At 35.9% G+C, this 20909-nt stretch overlaps 1 long non-coding RNA gene across 2 annotated transcripts in view; it reads left to right on the forward strand.

Annotated features, from left to right (window-relative positions):
• Positions 1 to 19608, forward strand: part of LOC141507455 (uncharacterized) — a 237489-nt gene extending 217881 nt beyond the window's left edge. For both annotated transcript variants that reach the window (XR_012474148.1, XR_012474149.1), the window contains 2 exons: positions 11250 to 11497; positions 12583 to 19608. This is a non-coding gene — a long non-coding RNA (uncharacterized LOC141507455). The remainder of the gene's footprint in view (positions 1 to 11249; positions 11498 to 12582) is intronic.
• The last annotated feature ends 1301 nt before the right edge of the window (positions 19609 to 20909 follow it).

A 20909-nucleotide genomic window follows, 5' to 3' on the forward strand; every position in this document is an offset into this window, starting at 1 on the left:
GATACAATGTTCTTGTTACTAGGGATGTGATGCTTACAGATTTCTGTTATCAAATAATGATTAGAGATGTGCTAACCTCAAGGTGCTCAGTGCAGTGAAAGGTTTACTGAGCTACAAATTAGTAAACTGTCTGCTGGAGCTGGTCTTGGCAGAGGGAGCCGGTGCCTCCTCCCTACACACAGCTGACACTGGAAAAGAAGACAAGTAAGGAAGACTGGGAGAAGGGTCTTAGATGAGGTGTCCTTGAAAGTTTGCCATTCAAAGGGCTTACCTGTGTAGCCTGGCTGCCCATGGCTTCATACTTTTTGTTACCAGCTTGGGAATGTGTTGAAATCCTTGTCAAATCATTTCTTTTTCTTATTGAAATATTCCCACCATATACTTCCTCATTCAGTAGTTGCAGAATTCTCTTTTTGAGAATTCACATCCTTTTTTAACAGGGGATAAAAGGAAATAAAAATGTTCAGTAATGCAAAATAGTAGAGCAATTTTTATGAACAAAAATTCATTTTTTTAGAGTTCAGACTTAGAAACTCTAAGAGAGCCTTCTTGTTATTTAACAATGAACTCTGCCATACCCCTTTCCCAAAACAGAGCAAAACAAAATAAAACAAAACAGTTGGAAGTTTTTGATTTAAAGATTGCCTCCATTTAGAAGAAAGGCATATAATGGTTTGAATGTCATTTTATGTCATTAAGATCTGAATTTAAATCAATCAACTAGTTAAAAGAAATTAAGGGCTACTATGGATCAGGAACAAAAAAAAAAGAGGAGAAAGAATCTCTGCCCTCAAGTAACTTAAGGAGACAATATGTAGACAGATAGATACAAAGCAAACTATATGCAAGATAAATGGGAAATATTAACAAAAGGGAAGGTTCTAGAATTAAAAATGGCTAAGAAAAGCTTCCTGTAGAAGATAAGATTTTAGTTGGGAACATAAATAAACCAGAAAGGTCATAATTGGAACAGAAGGGAAAGAACATTCCAGGAATGGGGAAAAAATCAGAGAGAATACCTAGAGCTCAGTGGTGCAATGTTTTGTTCATGGAACATTCCACTGGATGGAAGTGTATGCTTTGGAAGAAAGTAAGCACCTTGAAAGCAGGAGCCAAAAATGGTTTCATTTTCATGTTTTCACCTCTGGCCTTTTAGTCAAAATAGTAATTTAAGAGATGCTCCTTGAATTTAATATAATTGAGTTCAATTTCTGATACTAACTTGGTATATAACCCTGGGAAATTCACTTAACCTCTTGGAGATTCAGTTTCCTTATCTGTCAAAATGAGAATAATAATACTATCTACCTCAGAAGATTACTGAGAAGATCAGATGAGAGAATATGTGGAAAACCTTAAAATGCTATATAAATTCCAGTCATTTCTATTTGAAGTGATCAAAGAGCTTTTGCTTATGGGAAGATGAGAATCTATCTTTAAGTCTAATTGTTTATTGAATTATTATTATTATTATTATTATTATTATTATTATTATTAATAGCTTTTAAAGAGGACTTTAAGGTTTACAAAATGCTTTACATATTTTCTTTTTTCAATCCTTAAAACAATTGAGTGAAGTAGAGCTTATTATCCTATTTTATGATGAGGAAATGGAGGATGACAGAGGTTAAGTGACTTGACCAGGGTTATATACTTTGGTAAGCATCTGAGGCATGATTAAAACTCAGCATTTATATTCTATACTACTATAGGGTGAATTTCACCTTTGAGTGAAATAATGTATAGTACCTTATGTTGAGCCTACAAAAATAGTTTTTTGATGCGTAGTAACTCTTTTGGGCAGTAAAGAGGTTGTTTAATGTCTGAGTCCTGACAGAATTTTGTTGCTGCCACAATGTAAGAAGTTGATGTTGCCTAGGTTCTCAAATGTGTTGACAAATGGATAAGAAAAGATGCCTTCTTTTTAACAATGGAGAGGCAAAATAAAAAGATCCTTAGGTGTTACCCAGGTGTTATAGAACCAAAGAAACATTGCTTGTAGTTATGGCCAGAATACTGATTAGTTGATCAGTCAAGACCTTTAATTGTCTACCTTTTATGCAAAGCATCATCCCACTTTGGGGAAATTTGGAGGAAATAGTAGATGAAATCTATATCCTCAGAAGATCATACAGTCCAGTGGGGGAGGGGGAGACTGTGTAAAGAATAAATAGGGAATGCATTTAATTCCAACAGATTCTTAGCATCATACCTTTTAGAGCAGGAAAGGACTTAAGCTGTCATCTAGGCCAAATCATTTATTTTACATATGAAAAAACTGAGGCCCACAATTCAGGGTCCCCTTTAAAATGTACAAATCAGGATATAAATCCAGGTCTTCTGATTCCAAATTCAATTTTTTTCACCATTCTACCTATTTGAACACTATGCAGGTGGTATTCATAGCATCTATGAATGTCAAATGTCCCCTAAGTGTTAGGCACTATGCTAAGTTTTAGGGATACCAAAAAAAAGACAAAAGACAGAGCCTGTTCTTAAGAAGATTAATGGGGGAAATATGCAAATAAATGTAAATACAAGATATCTATATAATATACTGATATCAGAGATGAGGCACTAGCATTAATAAGGAGGACTGAGAAAAGCATCTTGCATCAGGTGGAAATATAGCTGAGATATGAAGGAATGCCAAGGAGTCTAGGAAGTATCAATGAAGAGAAAGAGCATTCCAGGTAGGAAGGATTGATGAACACATTTGGATTTGGGAGATGATGTATGGTGTTAGAGGAAGGAGGTCAGTGTCATTGGATCTCAGAATATGTCTTAGAAACCTGAGGAGTTTTCTTAAAAGGTTTAAGAAGACTAGAAAGAAATGAAGAGCCCAGGAGGACTTTATAAACCAGAAGATTTTATGTTTGATTGAAGAAGTTGATTAAATAGGGGCTGAAGGAGAGATGACCTGATCAGAGTTGTACTTTAGGAAGTTCAGTTTGAAAAATGTATGGAAAATGGACTAGAGTGAGGAAGGACCTGAGTCATGGAGACCAACCAGAAAGCTATTGAAATAGTCTAGGTGTGAGGTGATGAGAGCCAACACCAAGTGCTGGCAATGTTAGAAGAAAGAAAACGCATATATGACAGCTGTTATGAAGGTAGAAATGAAAGTGGTTGACAACTGATTGAATATGTATGTGGGCAAGTGAAGAGTTAAGGATGACACCTAGATAGTGAGGCTGGAAGAATGGGAAGATGGTCATCTCTTCTATAATAATAGGAAGTTAGGAAGAGGGGGTAGTTTGGACATGTTGAGCTTAATATGTATCTGTCCAATAGACAGAGGGAGATGTGAGACTGAAGGTCAGGAGAGAGGTTCCTTTGAATAAGTTTGAGAATCATCTGCACAGAGATAATAGTTGAATCCATGAGAGCTGATGAGATCATTGTCAAAAAGTGAATGAGAAGAATGAATGAGGGAAAAAAAAGGGGAGAAGTCCCAGGAGAGAGTCTTTAGGGACATGTACAGTTAAGGGGAGTAATCAACTAAATGAATATCCAGCAAAAGAGGAGAGATCTAAGAGAAAATAGTGTCATGAAAACCTAGGGGGGAAAACCTAGTGATAAGTATCATAGAAAAGTAAAGAAAGATGAGAATTGAGACCAAAGCCATTAGATTTGGCAATTAAGAAATCAGTAGTGACTTTGGAGAGTTGACTCTAGAGCATCTAGAAGAGAGTTAGAAGAAAGGGAATTAAGGATATTATTTGTAGACAGTACTTGTGGACATTAAACTTTGATTTCCTTGAGGGCAGGGATTGCTTTTTGCCTTTTTTTAAATTTTCTCAGTGTTTAGCCACAGTGCCTTTAACTTAGTGTCACTTAAATGCTTAATATCTAATTAATGTAAAGTGAGCAGAATCAAGAGGACAATTTACACAGTAACAGCAATATTGTAAAGATAAACAACTCTGAATGGGAATTCTGATCAAAACAATGACAAATCACAATTCCAAAGGACTCAGGATGAAATCTGTAATTTACTCAGAATACAGATTAATGTGGTGAATGTAGGAGACATGGAAGAATAAGCCCAGTTCTCCAGAAGACAATACTTACAATAATGAAAGAACTAGAAAGTGATGTGTAAGGCAGAATACTGGTAGAGAATTAAAGTTAAAAGATATCATTTATAGAAAGGGAAGGTGACTATGAGGAAAGGGATTAGGAAGTAGCAGGTTTAAGTCTAAAGTTCTACCCGTATTCTTTACCGCACTGATTAGATCTTTATCATGTAATGTCTTCTATTAGATCTAGAGATAGACCAGGGTGTAGAGATTATAGAGTCCATAACTATTCTTTCTTCAAATAAGGAAAACACATATCCTAAGTGGTTGAAGTCACTTGTCCAAGGTTTCTAGAAAAAAATGACATAAGTGGGACTGGAACCCAGGCATTCTGAATCTAGATTTCAGGTTTAAGTCAATTCAGCACATACTTTTTAAGCTCCTACTATATGCTAGGAAAACAAAGACAAAGAACCAAAGTATGCCTTCAAGAAGCTACCCAAGGAATGCCAACTCAGCGGCACAAATTGCCTCACATATTGGACTCTAATTGTGTTATGCTTGCAAATCTTGACTCACCTTTTTAACTAAGTCTCATGCTTTTATTGAATCTTCCATGGTTTTTGACCACATGATAGGATGATTGAGTCACAGTTTTAAAACTGAAGGGACCTTGTCCCTAAACAGGGGTGTTCTAGTTAATCTTTAGCAATTGGCTCTCTGAAGCAAAAGAAAAAAAGTATTCTCCACACACTTTATTAACATTTTTTCCATCACATACTTGAGTCTTGACTGTCAAGAAAACAATATATCAAATTGTAGCATTTGATCATTTCTGAGATGTAATTGTTCACACAGAAAATTTAACAGTTGGCATTCGAATTGTCTCCAGGACACTTCAGCCTTAGATCAAGTCCTTCATTTTAAAGATGAAGATCTGAGTCCCAGAGAGTTTAAGTGAATTGTCCAAGGTCACACATGCTAAGTTAGAAGAGTTCAGAATTCTAACCCAGACTTTCTGACTTCAAGTGAATATTCGATTCTACAACCAACTTGCAGGATATAACTGTATGCTGATAAAGAGAGATTAAAATTTTCAATCTTTTATTCTCACACTATTGCACTGGCTTGTTTTGAGATATATTTTTCATATAATAGAAATATCCAAACAAGTGTGTGGCTAATTATAGGCATTACAAGGATAGATATGTAAATACTGAGAGGAGGGTGAGGGAAGTGGTTGGAATGATTATCCATCTGAACTGGGTGGGGTTATAGCCTGTGTAGAGGATTTCTGCTTCTAGGAAGTGACAGTATTGCAATGCTGGGAAATAGAGAGAGAGACTAGATAGGAAAGTAACAAGCAGGCTCTGCATTGGAAGGTATTCTTATTCCAGTTTGCCACACCTTATCCTGAGGATGTATGAACTTAAAAAGTGAATTTTAATTTCCTGTAGACTTTCTTTCAAGATTAGAAGTAGTAGTAACTGGGAGCCTAGCCTTGCTCTTTCTTCCAATTGTTTTGGGAGCCATAGTTCTTTGTAGCTTCCTGCTCATTGCCTTCCCCCCCCTCCCCATTCTTTCACTTGCATTTATGGAATATTTTATGCTTAGTCTAAATAAGAACATTAAATATTTGCCGTTAACTCTTGCAGTTTGTTTTAGACAAATCACCATTATTTGTAATATCTTGCTTTTTAAAGGAGGTTATAAAGTTTCTTTTTCCCAAGTGAAGAAATTATGGAAGGGACTATAAAAACATAGGGTTTATGTCACTTCGATAATATATTCTGTACACCCAAACACACATTCTGCATATTTAGACTTGCATCTAAATATAGATCTACTGAACTACCTACATATAAATCAGATAATGTCAAAGCAAGAACCCCTCTTAGTGTGGGCATTTTGTTATCTACAGCAGCTGTTGCCTCTTTTTTGAGGGGAAAAAAAAGCTCTTTAAATTTATGTTGCATTGAACAAGTTGTATTGCTTGGGATTATATGTGGCTCGGCTATGTCACGTGGCATGACCTGATATAACCTGACTTAATGCAGTCCACATGTTGTGCTGAATTACACACATTAAAAAAAATCCCACTTCTCTAAGGAACTGCTAAGAGCAGGTGATTTCTCTAAAGGGCAGAACACTCTCTCCCTCGTATTTCAAACCTCCACTAGTTTAACTAAAAATACCTTCAAAAGCCCACCCAAAACATTCTCTCAGTTATTTTAAGTACTTGTTGGGTGACTTGCAAAAAAAAAAAGCATGTGGGGATCCATAATAGGAAGTTTTGAATTATTGACATCATTAGATAGGATAGATTTCCTTGCAAAAATTCACTGGGTAGAAATAGTTGCAAGAAGAAAAACAATAAACGTGTACAGAAAATTGGACATAGGGACTCATCCTCAAGTCTGTCTTTTACAGATTGACTGCTGCTTTTCATTGCCCCTTTTCATTTTGATGCTGAGGCCTAAGACTCTTGGTAAGGAGGGTTTTGATCCAAACTCTTTTAAGTCAAACTTAACAATAGTTTATTAGTATGCTCCCCTGACCCAGAAAACAATCAACCTAGGAATGCAAATTGTGTGCTTTTAAAACCGTATTTTCCTTCTGTCATTGTGATACCACCTGCCCATCATTAATAGCACAGGCATCTTGAATCACTTCCCTTCCCCCTTCTCTCTTCTTCCCTCCCTCCCTTCAAAAAAAGCAGTGAAAACTGACATTGGGTCATTTTAAAAGTAGATTCTCCTCTTTGTTAGAATTGTAATATGATTTTTTTTTCTATGACAGAGCTAAGTGACCAAGTGGGAATATAATTAATAACCTTAGTCTCTTAAACATAATTCTTAACCAACTAAAGTCACTGTCCTGTGCTAGGAATCTCAAAAAAAAAGAGACCCTAATTAGTGACAAAAAAAAGATGTTTAATAAAACAAATCACTATATTTCTGAAGAGATACCAAGTCTTCAGCTATTTCCTTAAGCTAGACATACATAGAGATTGTAAAAACTATGCTGATCCTCTCTCATTGCAGAGATTTTTGATACAGGATTTGGAATTTCCACTTTTTAAAAATATCTCTTAGTTTTAATAATACATTTAGCAAGAATAAGGCTGGCAGAGAGTGGAGCAGTGGATAGAGAGTTGGCTTTAGAGCCCAGAATATTAGGGTTCAGGTCCTACTTTTGACACATGACAGCTGTGTGATTGTGGGTAAGCCACTTAAATTCTCAGTTTAAAGGGTTACCACTCCAGGAGTTCCTTACATTGATTAAACAGCAAAACATGATCCCACTCCCCTCTACCCACCCCATTCCTCCTACTTAATAAAGTAGGTGGGGGGAATAAACTACTGTCCCTGAAATTCATTTTAAGCTGTATTTCAAAGAAATTGAAGCAATATGTTTGATTCACTTGAGGAAGAATAATTAATTCATTAAGGAAGCACAAGCTTTTAAAAATAAAATGTATTAATAATTTAATAATATATTTGTCTCAGTGTCCTCACACCTGAGACAATATATACGGAATGGCATTTAATATGATAAAAGCATACCAATCTGACAGATTGGATTGGTTGCCATTGGATATATTGTAAATATTGTATAGATAAAAAGTCTTAAGAAATTGGAAAACTCACCTTCTTGATCCCATAGGATAGGACATGGCTCAGTGGATAGAGCACTGGGCCTGAAGTCAGAAAGATCTGAGTTCAAATCTGTCCTCAGATAATGCCTAGCTGAGTTATCCTTGGCAAGTCACTTAACCTCTAGTTGCCTTAATTCACTGCAGAAGGAAGTGACAAAATACACCAGTATCTTTGTCAAGAAAACCCCATGGTCCAAGAAGTGTCAGTCATGACTGAAGTAACTGAACAACACCCTTCACTGTATTATTTTCTTAACTAAACTATAGTAATAAAATGAAGATGATAAAAATATGTTCCTTTAGTCAAGACTGATATTGTGATTTCAACCATTCTCTTTTTCTTCTACTCTACAACCTGTATGAGGTAAGCTCAGATCTTTACACTTTTTGTTTATAATGGACATTTTCTCTTTAAGAAAAACACTAGTTTTTCCCCGCTTTCCACAGTATCTCAAAATTCAGGCAAGAAAATCCTTAACCTGAGCCAAATGCATTTTGGAATAGTTATGTCATAATCTCAGAGCTGTTATTGCTCCTTTTGTAACCCATTTCTTTCCACTGTTTTATGTTTGGCTATACCTGTGATGTCATTATCTTCCTCTGGCTTGATTAAGTGGAAGAATTGCTCCAGATTCATTGGGAACCTGATAACCTCCCATTTTTAATTATATCCTTTTATCCTATCTCCTTTCTCCTCCTTGCAGAAGAAGTAAATACACTTAGATCAACAAAAGTTAAAAGTAGGCAACTACTTGAGAAATGGGTCAGGCTCTTGATGTGTTTGTGTGTGTGTGTGTGTGTGTGTGTGTGTGTGTGTGTGCATGTGAAAGCAGGCATGTATACCTGTCTCAGATAAATCCTACACCTCTGGACCACCACACACAGGTGGCAGTAGGAGTTCCAGGATCAGTGACCACTATGAATTTTCCTACTAAAATCACATTTACTGAAACACATGTGTTAAATACTTCTGTGGGGGCTGCTGGGCGTAATGATGTTTTGGAAGACTGGCTAACCTTTGAAAGCAGTTTCCTATTAATGTCTGCATTTTATAAACTCTGTTCACTGCACCTTATCAACTAAACCTGAGGGAGACTATTCTCCAGTTGATGAAGAACCTGGTAAACCTAGTTTGATGAGGTCATGACCACAGTTAGGATTCCAGAAATTCATTTTAAAATCATTTGGGAAAAACAAGTTCAGGTTAGGTATTTTAGGCTTGTAGAATGTCAAAATGAAAAGGGACAAAAGAAATTATTTGGTTCAATTCATTCCTTCAATGTAAAGATGAGGGAACTAAAGCTCAAAACTGAGAACAGACTTGCCAAGGGTTTTAGAGCCAGAGGGAAGGTGGAGGTAGAACCTAGATTACAAGTCTTTAGGTTTTTGGTCCTTTACTTTTTTTCATAATTGCAAAAGGCAACAAAAGAAAGGTTGAGAAAAACTTTCTGTAGAAGGGAGAATTTTAGTGGGACTTAAAAGAAGACACAACAGCCAGTTTGTGGAGATGAGGACTGAGAGCATTCTCAGCATAGGGAATTGAAAGGGTAAATATTTTTGAAGAGGAGTTAAAAAGGTAAGCTATATTCTGAAGAAACAATTCAAGAATACTGGAATTGAGGCAGATACAAAGTAGGCAGTCAAAGCAGGAACTGGGCGTTCAGAATTCTATGACAAGAAATGCAGTTATCGGAAAAGAGAGACTGAGTCAAGAAATCCAGAATGCAGAAGTCACTCATGGTGGGGTTCAGGTTATACTATGTGTGTGGTATATTTTGTTCTGATGTACAAGGGCTACCTATCCAGTTGCCCCTTCTGAAACCCTTTGCACCTGTGAGAACTTTAAGTGGTCTTCCAGTTTAAAGGAAACAAAAATATGTAAAAACCTATTAGATCATAAAAAGAAGAGTTAAAAATAAGTGCCACATTGCATGGGACAAATAACAACTATAACAACTATAGAAATTCAGAGAAGTAAGGGTTAGAATGCTGAGAGAAGGGAGGAGGGAGGATTTGAATTGGGTTAGGAAAGGTGAGTAAGTCCTACTTAAGCCAAAGGTAATAACAGCAGTGAAGACTCAGAGGTAGTAAGATCACAGGATCATAAATCTAGAGATAGAAGAGAAGCTCATCTAAACCAACCTCCCCCAGAAAATTGAGCTATAATGAGATTGACTTGTTCAAGATTTCACATATAATAAGTCAGCTACTACTACTACTACTACTACTGCTACTACTACTGCTGCTACTGCTGCTGCTACTGCTACTACTACTACTACTATTACTATTACTACTACTGCTACTACTACTATTACCAATACTACTAATGCTATTACAACTACTACTTCTATAACTACTACTACTTCTATAACTACTACTACTTCCATACTACTTCTACAACTACTACTACTGCTATTACTACTACTATTTCTATACTACCACTATTACTACTACTACAAATACTACTACTACTACTACTGCTGCTGCTACTACTACTACTACTAGTACTGCTGCTGCTGCTACTACAATACTTCTATAACTACTGCTGCTATTACTGCTACTGCCACTACTACTACTACTACTACTACTACTACTACTACTACTACTACTATTACTACTACTTCTGCTACTATTACTGCTATGACTACTTCTGCTCCTGCTGTTATTCTTACTCCTATTCTTCCATTCCTGTTCCTACTTTTATTATTTTTTATTATTATTCCTATTACTTCTCCACCTCCTTCTACTCCTAATTCTCTTTTACTCCTCCTCCTTAAACCTCTCTTTCTCCTACTTCTACTCCTACTTCTCTTTCTACTTCTCCTCTTCCTACTTCTTTTTTCTCATCCTCCTACTTCTACTAGTATTAATCCTACATCTGCTACTATTCTACTCCTTTCCTCCTCCTTTTCTCCCCCTTTTCTCCCTTCATCTCTTCATTACTTCTATTCTTCCCCCTTTTCCTTTTCCTCTCCTACCACTCCTACTATCATTAATAGGGTATTTAAGTTTTGCAATGCACTTTACCAAAACTTGATGTCACTCATTAAATTTGTTACTCTTCACATTTTGTTGAGGAAAAAAAAATTGTTTTAGCACTCTGTGCTTGTTTGAGACTCTTCCCATTTGCTAGAATTTGTATGAGTCATGATGCCAGGCAGACCACAAGAGCCCCAAAGAGAAAATCCTTCTTTACTTCTTGCTTGCCACTCTGTCCCCTCTGGAGATGAAAACAGAGATTGACAATCAATCTCAGGAACAGAGCAGAACTCCTGGATAAGCCTACTTGTCATTGTTTGGACCTTGATTGGTTCAGAGTGAAATGTAAATAGCAATTGTTTCTGTTTTGACCAAAACCCTGAGGGTCTTCCCTCTTAGATTGATTTTTTTTTCCTTTTGACTACGAAAAAGAGCCTATTCTTTGCTTCATTTCTTACCTGCTTTGGTCTCCGAGAAACCCCTAGGGTCTCTACCTCCCAGTTTAATTTGTTGTTGTTGTTGTTGTTGTTGTTTTTTGAATAAGCAAAAGTAGCTATTCCTGACCTCTTTGCCTCATCTCTCTTATCTAGCCTTAATCCTGGAGGGTAAACCTGAATGGGCTGTAACTTGAGAAAGAAGTTAAAGACCAAGGTATAGCCACTGCATCTAGATCTGTATCTGATCTCTGGACTCAGATGGCTTGCAAGGAGAAAGTGAGACCTGTGATTCAGCACAATCCCTCCTCCCCTCATTTAAATCTAATTCACATGCATGTCATGTCATCACTTCCCTGAGGTCTCTGGACTTTTCAGAGGGGAAAGGCAAACAGCCCTCACAGGTAAAGTGAAATTAAATTTTACTTTATTTTTATGTAATTCATTGCTTTTTTAATCCATGTCCATCTTAGTTTTAAGGTTCTGATTACAAAACAATCTCATTATTTACTGTTAATCCAGTAAAATGTGAAATTCTTTGAAACTTTCAAGAATTATTTTCAATTGCATTCTTTCTTTTCTTTTCTTCCTTTCTCTCTTTCTCCTCCCTCCCTCCCTCTCTCCCTCCCTTTCTTTCTTTCTTTCTTTCTTTCCTTCTTTCCTTCTTTCTTTCTTTCTTTCCTTCTTTCTTTCTTTCTTTCTTTCTTTCTTTCTTTCTTTCTTTCTTTCTTTCTTTCTTTCTTTCTTTCTTTCTTTCTTTCTTTCTTTCTTTCTTTCTTTCTTTCTTTCTTTCTTCCTTTCTTTCTTCCTTCCTTCCTTCCTTCCTTCCTTCCTTCCTTCCTTCCTTCCTTCCTTCCTTTCTTTCTTTCTTTCTTTCTTTCTTTCTTTCTTTCTTTCTTTCTTTCTTTCTTTCTTTCTTTCTTTCTTTCTTTCTTTCTTTCTTCTTTTAGTTTTTGCAAGGCAATGAGGTTAAATGACTTGCCCAAGTTTACACAGCTGGGTAATTATTAAATGTCTGAGACTGAATTTAAACTCAGGTCCTCCTGACTCCAGGGCCAGTACTCTATCCACTGTGCCACCCAGCTGCCCGTAATTACATTATTTCTTGTAAAAAAAAATGTTCCTTGTTAGTTTCATCACTTATCAAGAGTTCTTGAGCAAATTCACTACTAATATCCAGGTATCACTGTATTTCATTTTATCTTTACAAAAACTCTGAGAGGCAGATGCAATTGTTATCAAAATTTTACAGATGAGGAAATTGAGGCTGGGCAAATGAATTACCCAGGTCACAGAATTAATCTGAATTTAGATCCTAACTCACTTCCTGACTCCAGTTCCAATGTGCTATTCATTGTACCATCTAGCTGTCTCCCTGGGATGTAATTTGAAGCCAGGTTATCTGATTCCATAATTTCTACCTTTATTTCAGAATTAGGGTTATTGAATGATCCTTGCAATCATCTAATCCCATCCTTTCGTTTTACAGATGAAGAACTGGACAAAAATGTCTAAATGGAAATGAAAGAATCAGTATTTTGAACCTGGGTTCTGTGGCTTTCAGTGCACAGCTCTTTCCACAGAACTTCAATACTTGGACAGTACTCCTTCAGTCACAAAATGCAAAGAGATTGTGTTATTAAGTTCCCATTATTATAGAGGATACTGAGTTCAGCTGCCATGGTTGTGCTGGCAATGGATTCTCAGCAAATAAGGAAAAGTAAAGAGGTACATACAAAAAGGCCAGAGGTACATACCCGTGATTTCCCCAGGCTGCCAAAAACTTGGATGGGAGAATGAAGACAGAGAAAGAAAGCTGGGAAATTTGGAGGCCCTGGATAGGAAGAATAGACTCCAACAGCTAACTTTGTGTTTCTATGCTGACTATTCTCCTTTGGAAAATCCATTGAGAGAGTTGCGTTGGTTGTCTTCCTTTGAGGTTGATAACCCAAAAGCCAGTATAGGAACTCAGCAGTTGAGAGGGTTATAATGGAGAAAAAAAAAAAGGCAAGGTACTCAGAGTCAACAAAGAGAACTCTGAGGAACAACCCTACTCCAAAGGCATTCAGCTGCAGTTTTGGGGAACCTGAGAGTTTTAAATAAAGTTTCCAGAAATATTTGCTTCAGTGCTTCAGCTGGGATTTTGGTTTAGTGTACAAAAACACACATTTGAGTCAAAACACCTGAATTCAAACATTGACTCTATAACCAGTGTACTCTCTTGGATTGGTCACTTTAAACTCCATGTGTCTCGATTTCATCATGTGCAAAAAAAAAAAGAAAGAACTGAATGAGATGATGCTTAAATCCATGACTGTGTATGGGTAGGCCATCCCTCAGGGCATATTAGAACCCCATCCATACCAAAATGATCTTTATAAGTTGCTGTTGCAAGCTTATACACAGGGTATTCCAAAAGACCATGGTAGTTTTAGGTTAGCTTAATATTTCAGGAAAAATTTTGGCATACCTGTATTTATGAGTTTACAGCTAATGGCATGCTTTCCCCTCCCTCTCCAAATTTGGTCCTTAAATGACAGCCACAGAATCTATTGCCAGTCTCTTCCCAAGGTCACTCCAAAGGGCATCAGAACACAACTTTAATGAAAGTTTCATTAATAGTTACACTTAAAGATTACAAGTGCATGAATGGATTGTATGGGATAGATAATATTTTTTTATGGAGCTCTAAGGCCCTGCAAAGTTTAATGAGGCTTTATTTATGAATATTCTTTGGTTGATTCAATCCACTTTTATTTGCTCTTTGTTCACTAGAAAGGATTAGAGAAGGAGGGAATAGCAAGTTTAAGGTAGTTTTAAATGTCAATAAAAGGAACTGTGATTGTTATCCATTCAATAAATAGGAATTGGGAACTGAAAATGAATTATTTTTAGCTTTATATTGAGGTTTTCTGGGACAAATTTGTTCTCATTTCAATCTTTTTGTTTTGTTATGTTTAGATTAACCAGGCACTGAAACACAAGCTTTATGTTAAGTGTTAGGGATACAAAGAAAAATGCAAACAATCTCTTCCCTCAGGAAACTTACATTCTAATGGGAAAATAATCCTTCAGCTACAATTAATAGCCCTTTGACTGGGGCAGGGTATGGGGACTTGAATAAGAAGGATCTAAATCTATAAAGTCAGCTTTAAAAACTATGAATCAGTAAATAAATTTATTAGCTATTGCTCTGAACAGTGTTAGATCCTAAGGATTACAAAGACAAATTAACAAATATTTCCTGCTCTCTTAGTGTATTGCCAGCAGGTATTTAAATACTTAGTAGCCTTAGATTTACTGACTTTACAAAATAAAGCAAAAACAATCCCTCCCTTCAGGGAGCTTACTTTCAAATGGAATGCATAAATAAGTATAAATGCATAAAATAAATAGATTCCTGCAATAACCCTTTGAAGTCTAAATAGAAGGTAATGGTTAGAAGGGAAGGGAGTTGGAATAATGTGGAAAGACAGAAGATAGGGATAAAGTGAGGAGGGAGCCCTTCCAGCTACAAGAGATGACTAATGCAAAGCCTTAGAATTAGGGTTTTGTGGAATTGGAACCATAAGTTGGCCACCAAGACTGGATAGAATAGTTTGTGTAAGGATGAAGAATGAGAATTGGAAGGATGAAAAGGGAAGCATATAGGTTTATGAAGCATTTTAAATGTCAAATAGAGGCCATGCATTTGATTCTTGGAGGTAAAAGAGAGCCATCAGAGTTTATTGAAGAGGAACTATGACATTATCAGAGGTATGCTTGATGAAAAACACTGTGGTCACTTAAGGCAAGGAGACTAAGGAGAAGTCTCTTGAAATAGTTTACACAAGGGGTGATAAGGGCCTACAACAGGCCCTGGTGACTGTAAGTGGAGAGAAGGAGATGGATATGATGGATATGATGATGGTGTTGTCCTTCATTCTTGATATCAGTGAGGTGATACCTTGACAAGCATGTGAGCTGGATTTGATTGAGGGGATGCTATGTTAAGTCACCAGCCTCACTTTCTCTCCTGGAACCAACTGGGTCGGGTGGCCAGACATGAATCAGGATGATTGGAGATGGCCTTGGTTTCTAGGCAGTCACAGTTAAGTGACTTGTCCAAGGTCACAGCTAATAAGTCAGTTCCTCCTGCCTTCAGGACTGGAACTCTATCCATTGTGCCTCTAGATGCCTTGGGATGGATATGAGATTTGTTGTGAAAGCAGAACCAACAAGATTTAGCAATTGGTTTGCCTAGAGGAGTGAGGGAGAAGGATACCAAAGTTGCTAGCCTGAGCATGATGGTGCCATTGACAATGTATGGTAGTTTGGAAGGGGGAAGGATTTGGAACTAACCTTGAAGACTGTTGAGATAGAAGAGTTGTCTGCAGAGAATTATAGAATTTTACTGTTCCATTTTTCCAGGTTTCTTCTAGATTTCATGATCATGCCTACCCATCTAGATAGAATAAATCTAATCTGTCACAACAATCCTAATTCCATTTACTGAGTAAGGGAAAATGGATATGGCCAAAATGAATTCTAATATGACAAGCAATATAATTTTATTATTGGATTCTGAACAAACTTTTCTTGTCATAATTATTAGATGTAACTTTGACCTCTGAATGTTCAAGATTTCTCAGGTTATCAGACTCCTGACCTTTATGCCCACTTCTCTAAGGCCAATAAACACTGAACGTATTTTAAACAAATTACATAAAAAATTCAGATTATCAGAAAGTTTTTGGGGAGGCATGGAGGGGATAAACAAAATGGAAACTCCTTTTATTGCATTATAATAATAGTATCTTTAGAACTTTAAGGTTAAAAAAAGTATTTTCCTCAAAAGAATTGTGAGGAATCATCCCCATATAATAAATGAATAAAATAAAGGCTCAGACAGTGATTTCTCTAGGATCATATGTCTAGGAATTATACAAACTGGAATTTGAACTCATTTCCTAACTCTACAATTCTTTCCTATATATGATACTATACAGGATTCAATGATCATAGATTTAGAGCTAGCCTAAGGGTTTTTAAACATCTTTCAAACCATGCCCTTCTAGTCAATTTGCATATGAAGAACCTGGATCCCAAAGACTTTAAAGCCTTATCTTAGGCCACATTGATGTTAAATGGTAGATCAGAGAGAATTAATCCAAACTTTTCCCTTTTCCCAGGCTGCCAAGATTTCATTGTCCAACATTTGATTTACATAAAACTTTTAAGAATGTAATTTGTATAAAGTAATGCACCCTTCTATAGAAATCCTGTATTTATCCTTTCCTGTACTCTATACAACTTCATAAAAAGACATAATTGGGGTACCAAACAATCCTGGTTAGCAAATGACAGCAATGAAGAACAATGAGACACTAAGTTAATTCCTCTTTCACTTTTCCTCTAGAAAATACTTTCATGCAGGTGGTGTCTTTGAAATCTTGGGACTTTTCTCTTTTTGCTCCATACATAGAAGATTGAATGTAGGTGCCTGAGATGCCACTTTCACTTCTTGTAAGAAAAATCTGTTATTTAGTTACAAAGGCAGATTATCCTTGCTTTTCCCATAACTTGTTTCTGAACATTAGCAAGAGAGTACAATAAGTGAAACTGATATAAGGAGATAAAATATATAAGGCAAATATGAATTGATTGTAGATCCCAATTTTTACCTTTGTTTTGAGAAGACAAAGTCTTCTTTCTTCTCTTCCAGATTTTTTTTTTCCAGATTTTTCCCTGGATGCTTTGCTTTGCATAGTATCCCTTCTCCGTAGATTAAAGTCCAGGCTTTTTCTGGAGTAAATCTGAGGTAGAATGACAGATTTAGACATCACCACCAACAACACTTTAAAGTTGGTAAAACACTTTACAAATGTTAATTTAATTTAATTTGATCCCCATAACATCTCTATGAGGTAGGTTCCTGTATGCCTATTTCACAGGTAAGAAAACTGAACCTGAGTTAAGTGACTTGACCAGGGTCACATAGGCTAATAAGTGCCCAAGACAGGATTCAAACTCAGCTCTTCCTAATTTTAAGTCCTTTGGGACTTCTCTTAGGTCAGCCCGGTCTATAATTGAACTTTTAGATGTTGAAAAGGATCGGCTTTACCATTCATACTTTCTCCTTTCCATCATTTTCCTTTTTGGCCAAGTCACAGTTAATGTCAATAGGAAAGCATATTGTAGATTATGGGAATAAAAATCCTGGAGTTGCCAAATTCATAAGGTTAAAGAAAACTATTTGCATAGACTCCAATCATATTCACTGGCTCATGATATTATCTTATAGTTTCATATTACAGATAAATGCTTAAATTGATGTTCCACATTAAAGTTCTGTGACTGAAATATATTAAGTCAGGGAGATCATAATATTTGGGGTGCCAGAGGAAGAATAATGTATAGCAGTAGGCATAATTTTGTCCCATTTGACCTCAAAGGCTGAAGTGTAACTGGAAATCTAGTGTCTGGGAAAAGTTCAGATGAGGGGGATGGCAATGAGAACAGTCCTTCCTGGTTCCAGTTATTCTAGAGATGGGAAATCCAATTCCCAAGAGAAGTTGACCTTAGGTCCTTCAGCCTGGCCAATGAATTGGAAATGGGGAGGAGAGGAGCAGATGCAAGTGTAGAGAAAGGACCCAGGAAAAGGGTGGGAAACTTAGAGATGCTGCTATACAAACACAGGTCCAGGAGAAAGTAAACCCTTCCATGTTGGTGTTCTGGGTACAGTTTGCAATATACACTCATTATTATTCTTCCTCCAGGGCAAAAGTAGAAGAGGGTGGACATTGTAGAAAGGTAGATTTCTGTTCCAAGTAAGGAAAGATTTCTTACTATTAAAGCTGATCCAAAGTGGAATGGGATGCATTGTTGTAGAAAACAGTGAATTAATTTCCCCATCTTGGATATCTTTAAGAAAATTTTAATAACTGGTGGGTGGTGATGATATGGAGGAACTTATTGAGCTTAGATAAGGAGGAGATAATATCTTAGGGACCTTCCAACACTTAAATTCTGTGATGCTAAGCAAACTACAATTTGAGGATAAAAAAAACCCCAATCTTTGGGGGAGCTCTAATTTTTCTTTCAGTATGGGTATTTGTAGATAGTTTGCCACAAAACCAAGAAATTCTTTGCTGTATTTATTTATGATACTTCTCTGTTGGGAAACAATAATCTTTCTGCTTCTTAATCTAAATTGAACTGCAGTGTACCAATAAAACAAGTCACAACATAGAAAGTAAATTTTCTCTGTATTAATAATTAACTCTTTAAGATTTATTGGCCTTTCTCTTTTTCCTTACTCTCTGAGTGGTGTAATCCAAAGAAAATGTTGCATTTATTCTCATCTGATGAAATATTAATAAAGAAAACCGCTACCTTTGAATTTGGATTAGGAAAATATGAAGGAAAACATAATTATGAATGTTGAACCTTGTCTATATACTACCTAAAGCCTATTAGCTGAAACTTGAAGTTTGTGAATATCATCTCCTCCTTACTTCTACTTTTATTGTTACTGCCTGGTTCTGCTTAAATCTTCCTCAGCTTTAAACTATTGTGTAATTTTCAATTGTAAAAAAAAGCATCATGGTTGACTTGACTTGGTTCCTGCTTTTATCATACTGTTCAGATAACCTACTTAGATTTTTGGTCAAAAGGCCCTTTTGGAACAATGAGGTAGATGGCCTAGGAATTTTTTCATTCTTTGCTTGAAATATCTTTGAGATTCTTGATCAGATCAAGGGTTAAAAAAAAGGGAAGAAAAATGTTCCTATGCAAATGTAGCCTTCCCCCATTATTTATATCCATAGGCAGATAATATGTAGAGGGACAGAGAGTCTAGAATGATGGCTTCGGATCTTTTCTGGACCATGGGATCTTAGCAAATGTTGAATGATTTTGAAACATTCTTGGGGCTTTAGATAACATAAAAATCAATCTGTTAATAAGCATTTACTAAGCAGCATCTTTATGACAGGCAAAATGAGACACACTACTAAGGGTAAAGTTCTTTGATATTTAATTATGAAAGATTGGTAGAAGAAGTAGTAGTAGGCCTCTTGTACTTTAACTGTACCATTAAAAAATATCTAAAAAGGTAGGAGTTATTCCATAGGTCAAAGGCATTTTAAATACTCTGAGGGCTATTTCTGGGATATGGATATTAAGGTTTCTTAAGCTAAGGTACATGAACTTGGGATTTTAAAAAAATTAATTGTTATATTTAAATATAATTGGTTTTCTTATAATCTTATATATTTTATTTACTGAAAACATTACTCTTAACAAGAAGTGCATAGTCATTATCAGACTAACAAAGGGGTCTATGAAGTAAAAAAGTGAAGAACCCCTGACCTAGACTTTCAAAAGAATAGAGCTCTAAGTTTAGCCTATAAACTATTTTGGGGAGGTCATTTATCTTAGGAATAATTCTAGGATTAATCTTAGGATAGCTTCACCATTTTACACCTTGGTAGCTATTCCTCTTCTCTTCTCTATCTCTTATTTCTCTTCATCCTCAAACTTATCTTGTATTCATATATATATATATATATATATATATATATATATAAAAGTATATAATACATGTTCTATACTTTGTGTGATTAATTTTTTATTTAGACCCATGATTACACTGGTTTGAGAGATCTCTAGTGTGCCAGTTCTTTCTACCAAAACAAATAGACAACTTATCTCTATGATATAGTATTATTTACAGGGGGATGCAGAGAGATTAAGTGAATTATCCTTGGTCAACCAGTCACATGTGTCAGGCCTTTGTCTTGAGGCCACATCTTCCTGATTCCAAGATTAGTCCTTTATATATTATTATGTCATACTTCCTTTTGTTTTTGTATTTGATACCAATGACATTGCATTCTAGAGACTGACTTATTACCAAAGGGAGAGAAATTGAGGAAAGAGGGTGGCATGTATATCCACCCTGGGTCTTTCCAAAAGGAATTTGAATTTAATCTCAGTTGGAAGTCTGATTTTTAGAGAAGACACAAATCTGTAGGCGTTGGTAGGTATGTCTATTAGAATTGTTGTCATATTCTTCCTGTACTTGCTGGGCAGACATATCATGGTATTAGCTTGAGGATTATGGTAATTTATTGACTGATCACACACACACATATCTATGCATGTGTGTGTGTATATATATATATATATATACACACACACACCTTCCTAGATACATAATATATATGAATAAAACATGGCTTATTCACACATGGAGATATATACCTATACATGTGTACACATGACTATATATATAAACATGTATATACATGTATATATACACAATTAAATACATAATAATAGTTATATATCCTATTTGTTCAGTTTTTCTTTTATTCTAGAAATAATTAGGTTCAGGTATGAGATCAGTCAAATAATTAGCCTAATAAATTATTTTGACTTCATTGGAGTTAGGAAAATAAGATACTGTTTTGAGAAAAATACACATGAATTGAAGGTAATATCCATATTTAATGTTTCATTCTTTCAATGTGTATGTCTAGCACCTGACATCTCATATGTATTTAATAAGTACTAATTGAGTGATTGATATTTTCAGAAATGTGATTTTTATCAAAACAAATGAAACAGTGGAGCCAATGTGGAATATCTTCCATAATATTATGTACTATTGATTGAGAGAATCATATTGGCCTCAGAGGCAGAATGATCTGGGTTCAAGACCTACCTTTGACATGGTAGCCATGTGACCCTGTTTAAGCCACTTAAACTCCTAGTGTTCTAAGCATCTCTCCAAGTCTGTAAGTTGCAGAGAGGCAACCTACTGTAACAGAG

The sequence above is a fragment of the Macrotis lagotis genome, chromosome 1 (genome assembly GCF_037893015.1).
Source record: "Macrotis lagotis isolate mMagLag1 chromosome 1, bilby.v1.9.chrom.fasta, whole genome shotgun sequence".
NCBI lineage: Eukaryota > Metazoa > Chordata > Mammalia > Peramelemorphia > Peramelidae > Macrotis > Macrotis lagotis.